Raw genomic sequence first — 7,219 nt, 5'->3', positions numbered from 1 at the left:
TTGGAGGAAGAATCAGCTTGAGGAATTTCTACAATAAATTCCAAGATGAAAAAAATGACAAGGAACTCAGGGGGAATAAGGTTAGAATTGAACTAATTAAAGTGGTTCATTTATTTGGTGTTGGAACACCAGAGTATATGAGTAAGTTCTATCTTGATTACTATACGTAAATGAAAGAAAGATTTGAAAGTCACCCTTAAAAAATTAAAAAAAAAAAAAAAAAAAAAAAAGGTGATTATTGAATCTTTATACTTTCTTAGATGAAGAAGAATTTTTTTCATGAAGATTGAGAAAGCTAAGGAACAGAAGGAGATATGAGAACTTGATTATATGAATCTAAATTCAAGTTTCCTTATAAGCATGTTCCTTACAGAAGGTTGGTGGTTGAAGTAAAGGGAACTTGGTTAATACATACCAAGGTAATGTGTGTTGTGAACATTCAAGAGTGTGAGATGAAGGTAATTAAACTCTTATGATTGTTAAGAACCTTATCTCAAACTTTCTAAACTAAGAGCACAACATTCGTCTCAAGTTCCTTCTACTCGAAATATTTCCATTATCTTCTTTCATATCTTTTGAGCTAAATATTCATTATCCTTTTCTCTAACAAACTTTCAAAATCGAACTTTGCTTGATTTTGTATCTAATCTGTCAAGTTCCTTCAATGGTTTTGAAGTTGGGTCTTTGGATTGTGAATTGGAAATTTGTGTAGCAGCATCCTAGTTTGAAAATTGAGTATCTTAAGCTTTTAGGAATACCAAGTGTTTAACCAATTTTATGGTGGTATGTGTGACATTTTCCCTTATGTATGTATGCATAAATGATTAAATTGAATTAATAACTGTGTGCAAGATTACCCTTTTCGATAATGACAAAAGGGGGAAGAATATGTGAGTTATGTGATGCTTATTATGTGATGTGCTAATAGAAATGCTTATTGAATAGTTATTGTACCTGAGATAAGTCATATTGATGTACGTCCATATAATGTACTTCACAGATAAGTCATATTGATGTACGTCCATATAATGTACTTCAAATTACATGTTATTATCCTTTTATGAGTAGTTCCTTATCGTACATGCATTGTTTGTTTGTACAGCTCCTAATTTGCATGATTAAGGGGGAATATATACACATCTTCTGTTATCTATCTTGTGATAAGCATCATTTGTTTGTCATCATCAAAAAGGGGGAAATTGTTGTAAGGTTTTGATGATTGTGACCAAATGATGATTATTTAACTAACATGTGTATTAAGATGTGCATGAACAAGTCATGAAGCAAGAAGATGATTGAGTACAGGTTAGATCATTATTGAATATGGTCCCTACATACAATGTATGGATCGTGCTTGAGTTCCTCAAGGGGAACATAAAGAGAAGAAGTCTAAAAGTACAAATGTATTGTTAGACTTTACATGCAGTTCCTAAGAAGAATGAGAAGATGTTCTTTGCTAGGAATGAGCAGCAGTTCCTCAGGGGGAACAAGTAAAGAGAAGTCCCTTCACGGGAGTAGAAGCTTCAGAGTAGAAGTTTCATTAGAGAAGAGAAGTTCCTTTGCAGGAACAGAAGCATCGGAGTAGAAGCTTCATCAGAGAAACATGAAGACAGAAAAATAGGAGTATATTTTTCTAGGAATCATGTAAGTATGTTGGACAAGAGAAATTGTCTGGAACAAGCCTAAGGAACTACATTGGAACTTCAGTCGGTAAGGAACTTAGTGTTGATGACCAGTAAGTTCCTTACTAGTCAGTCTAGAATTAGTTTATAGAAGGAACACGAGTTTGCACAGCACTAGTAGTCAGTTTTCCACGTTAAATAGTCATTGCATTATGTTTGCCTGCTTTATAGGAAGTTAGTTTTGACTTGGTATTAATATTTATTATTAGATTTCTTTTATAAAAGATAAGTTTTTGAAAATAAAATCTGATTTTCTCTTAGTAAAAAAGATAACTTATTTTCCTAATTTCTAGGGATTTAGTTTTCAAATAAACTAATTTATAAAATGATTTTATTTTATAAAACAAAGTTTTATAATCAAAATCTGATTTTATTATAGTCAAATTCGTGGGAAAAAGATTTTCAAAGTGGTTACCTTAAAAGTAGGAGTTCAGTTGAGATTTTGTTTGTTAAGGAACAAAATGAATCTGGTCTATATGTGAAGTTAAATTAAAGAACGAGTGTGTTATTTTAACTTATCTTCTTAAAGAAGTCAGTTTTAAACTCCTATTTTTTAGCACAAGGACTTGGTCCCCAAGGAACTTGTGGCTGGTATTTGCAAAACGTGCTGATTGCTTTCCTAACAAAAAGGAAGTTATTGACCAAGTCGTGGAGCACCTAATTGACCCATTATTGTTGCTTATAATCAGAATTAGTTTTCTATTCGTGGGCCTAAAGATTCGGACCACTTCTGATCATAAGGAACATGGGCAATTATTGGGTTTTCTAATCTTCTATAAATAGAACGTTTTGAATTCTTTCAAAACTGTCTGACTTTAGAGAGTCATTCCATATAGTGTCTCACTTAAGTGGAATAGTTTTTCATGAGAAATATATTATGTCTTCCACTTTGGTGAGTCAGTTCCTTTAGGTTCCAAGTTCCTTACATGTCTCAAATTGTCCAACATATTAGTTTCGTACATCTATCTTTCATATGTATTTGAGAAATGTTTAAGGGTTTGAGTGAACTCTTGTAATGGGGAATTTATAAGGGTTGAGTGAACTCTTGTATTGGGGTGAGAACTTGAGTGAGTTCTTTGTATGTAGAGAAGGCTTTGAGTGAAGCTTGAGAGAAAGAGAAAGAGTAAGGTTTTGAGTGAAGTCTTGAGTGAGAAAAGAGGTCTTTGAGGGAAGATTTCGAGCTGCAACTATTAGAGGGAATAGTTGTTGGGGATATGAGTTCGTTGAGGAACTCGGTAGAGGCTCAAGTTCCTCATAGGTTGTAACAGAGTCGTTGGCCTATTTTAGTGGAATGTTTCGAGTCAAAATCCCTTTGGGTCGAGGTTTTTCACTTCCTATTTGGCCTAGGAAGTTTTCCTCGTAAAATCTCTCTTGCTCTATTTCTCTATTGCGTTAAGTTTCTTTTAATTCCGCAAAAAGTAACTAGCAATCTCCATACTACAATTCACCCCCCCTCTTGTAGTATTTCATCTAAATAACATCATCTCTCTCTTTCTCTCTCTAAAAGCTAGAAGCTTTCTCTCTCTCTATTCTTTTTTTAACCCTCCCTCTCTCAAAATTCCTCACTCATTAGTCCTAGACACACCTAGCCAAGTTCGAAGTTTCCTGCCCTAGTTGTGAAAGGTTTGATATTTCTGAGGGTTTTGTCCCAAACTTATTACAATTCTTTGATTAGATTTACTATTATTATATTTTTCCTTAAAGTTACGTTTGTATTTTGTCATTAGAAAGAGGTACGAGGCATCGAAGTAAGTAATGTAATTGTTTTATGGATCTATTGATATAGAAATCATGCTTAAATTATTTTGTTGATTCCTAATATCATGTTAGGATGTAATATTGCTTCCTAGTATCATGTTTAGGGTTAACTAAAATTACTTATATCATGTATATTATTATGATGCTTCCTATTTCTTTCCTAATATCATGTTAGTGTCATGTTAGGGCTAATTGATCTTTAATGTTTAGTGACATGCTAGGGTTTGTTATTAATCTTGTTAGTATCATGCCTAGGATCTTGCTAATATTATTATGCTTTACGGAGATTGAATATATCCTTAATATGATGATGATTGTAATTATGTTGCTTGATATTATTATTGTTATTGTTTGATCATTTTTTTAATGCATGTTTAAAGGGAATTTGTACTTGTAATCATGCTTAATAAGATAATTAATAATCTTGTTTAGGCTAATATGATTATAATTCAAGTTACACCAACAATAAATTTTATTTGTGCATTAATATTCAACCAACATAGGTTAAACAGGTTTAGGGTTAATATATTGATTTTCTGTAGAATAAAGTAGAGGCCTATTTTTAGGGCAAGTTCAATCTCTTTTAGATTGGATTTGTACCTTCATCCCCGAACTTCCAGTCATGGTTCCAAACCTATTGGAGTTAACGATCTCCTGGATCGTTAAGGGGTATAACCTTCACCCTGTGAACGATTTACAAGTTCCTAAAACTAGTTGGCAACTCTTTTACTCTAGCTTCCTTCCCTTTGGACGCCACCATGCTTAAGTGTATGATCATAGTGGGGCTCAAGTGTGGGGTGCTTGAAATATTCCCTATAAGGTGTGTACAGAAGCCTTTGGCTGAGTTTGTAGAAACGTAAGTTTTGAAAACATTAGTCAAAGTGGTCGATAAGAATGGAGAATGGTTTAAGAGTTCTGCAATCCTAAATCACTCTATATACACCGATACCTATAGAAAAATGTTAGTTCTACATATAAAAGAGTAAACAGATAGGATGCTTACCTGACACCAGTGTATCGATGATAAATGAGTTTGGTAGCTTTCTATGCTTGAAGGAATCCACCGGATGACATTTTATTGAGATACTTTCCATGCCTGAGGAAAGTCAACAGATGAGTTTGGTAGCTTTCTATGCTTTAAAAAATCTACAAGATGATACTTTCCATGCTTGAGGAAAGTCGACATATGAATTTGACGGTTTTCTATGCTTGAAGAAATCCACCGGATAATACTTTTCATGCTTGAGAAAAATCGACAAATGAGTTTGGTAGCTTTCTACGCTTGAAGAAATCTATCGGATGATACTTTCCATGCTTGAGGAAATTAAAGTAGACATATGAATCAGACGGTTTTCTATGCTTGAAGAAATCCACCGGATAATACTTTCCATGCTTGAGGAAAGTCGACATATGAGTTTGGTAGCTTTCTATGCTTGAAGAAATCTACCGTATGATACTTTCCATGCTTGAGGAAAGTCGATAGATGATATAATCGTTGAGTTCTTTGCCTTGAGAGGTGGCAATGACCGACAATTTTCCATGCTTGAGGAAAAATTTGTCGAATGATGATATTGCAAGTCTCTGTGTATCGAGAACCTTGCGCCGTGAATCGTCTTCGCATGGGAGATGATCACTAAAATGATGATGGTTTGCTTGTCCCCAAACGTGGGCTGTAGTTGGTTCGATTTTCCCGAATGTGGGCTGTAGTTGGTTCGATTGTCCCCGAACATGGGCTGTAGATTGTTCGCTTGTCCCCAAACGTGGGATGTAGATGGTTATCTTATCCCCGAACGTGGGATGTAGTTGGTTTGGCTGTCCCCGAACGTGGGCTGTAGTTGGCTTGCTTGTCCCTGAAAGTGGGATGTAGATGGTCCGCTTGTCCCCGGACGTGGGTTGTAGTTGAGACCTACAAAATAAAATTTGCCAAGGGACTCATATAAACTATGATTGACTTGACCATCTAACTTGACTAATATTGACTTCACATGACATGACATGTGTATAACTTGTGTTTCTGCGTGTATATGGTTCGTGTGTGCAAACACAAGCTACAGAAAATGCAAAAGCAAAACTTTTTCGTCATTTTTTATGAGACGAGTGGAAGGTACCGAAATTCTCCCGAAAAGAAAGACGTGAAAATGAAGTTTTGTTTTTGAACTTCTCTCAATAAAATATTTTTAAAAAGTTTTTGAACTTCCCCAAAAAAAAATATGAAAAAGGGAAGAAGTTTTGAAGTTCCTCCTTGAGCAAGACGAAATGAATCGTATAGATTGTTCTGAATTGTTTGTCTTAAAAATTATGCATGATGCATGTTCTTAGGCCAAGAGGCTAAGGAAAATTACATCATGTGACAGGATAGATGAATGAACTTAAGTCATAGAGCTAAGCATCATATATAGTGTAAAGAAACGATCTTGAACGTCACTTAGGTCTGGAATCTAAGCACGAAGTGATTATTACATAATAAACGTTGCTTAGGTCAAGGAGCTAAGCACGATATGCTTTGTATGATTACCAATCATTGATATATAAATGGTACTAAGCACATTATGCGATGCATGAAACAATGAATATTGCTCAGGTCAGGAAGCTAAGCAAGTATACAACGTTTCTTCTAATAAATGTTGTCTTGAAAGATGATGAAGCATGCACGGTAGGGAAACAAGATTTCATGATAAAGGGTTCCTAAGGGAAAGATGATATGGCTATGTATATGTGCAAGAAGTGTGTGAAAGTGATACTAAGGCTGGCTACAAAGGTTATGGTGATGGACATATATGTGAGAAGAGTCAAAGATGATGACTCTTTAGGCTAGGTAGGCTAAATGATGTGGGTTCAAGCCCCAAAGTCTAGCTCTAGATGGATAGGGGTAAGCATTGGATATTCTTTTACTCGGTCATGCATGAATGTGGCCGCCCCTCGATGTGAGGTTTCCTATGTATCCGATAAGAATCAAGCCGAACGTAGCTCTAACCAAACTTTGCACAAGTGTATGTACACCTCAAAGAGTACTTTCAAGGGTTGTAATATGGTTAAATTGATGGTTTAAAGAAGAAAAGGGTATAAGGCTCAAGACCCAAGAGAATCCCCAAGATGTGTAATTGTGAATTTGAAAATTTTGAATTTTGCAAGTTTCTGTTCAACATTTTTTTTTTGCTTTGATTTTTTTTTTATTCTTTTGAATTAATGTAGGAAATCTCAGATCATGCGGTCCATCACTCACTTAACATTCATGTTTCTCAGGCACGGTACCAAGCACTCGATGAGAGACGCAATTTGAGACGTGTTAATAACAAAGACATTGGAACACCTGCCCTTAGACATTGTTTTATTGTTGCTTTATTGTTTTTTTTTTCACTTGCTTTTTAAATGTTACACAAATTTCACACTTTCAAATCCCAAGGCTAGGTGAATATGGTTTGAAAATAAGGCCAATCATTAGATGAGGCTCAAATTGGTTAATGAAGAAATGGATGTGTGATTGAATGGTTAATGGGAAATAATGGGTTGCAAAGGTGCCTTAAATCATTGATATATCTTGTGTTCGGTACGGTGATTGATTTTTTTTTTCTTTTCTTTTTTTTTTCTTTTTTTTTTTTTGACAATCACATGATCGAATGCAAGAAAGAGATGCTCATTTATGAAGAAGGTAAGAAATGTGACACATAGACACATGGATAAGGAGAACCTATGCTAGACTTTTTAGGGGGGGTTGTGATCGAGGTTAGATAGTGTCGTTAGTCTACTAACCCTAATCAAATTAACAATTTATAATACCT

The sequence above is a fragment of the Chenopodium album genome, chromosome 4 (assembly GCF_948465745.1).
Source record: "Chenopodium album chromosome 4, dcCheAlbu1.1, whole genome shotgun sequence".
Lineage (NCBI taxonomy): Eukaryota > Viridiplantae > Streptophyta > Magnoliopsida > Caryophyllales > Amaranthaceae > Chenopodium > Chenopodium album.
Note: the sequence above shows the minus strand (reverse complement) of the source record.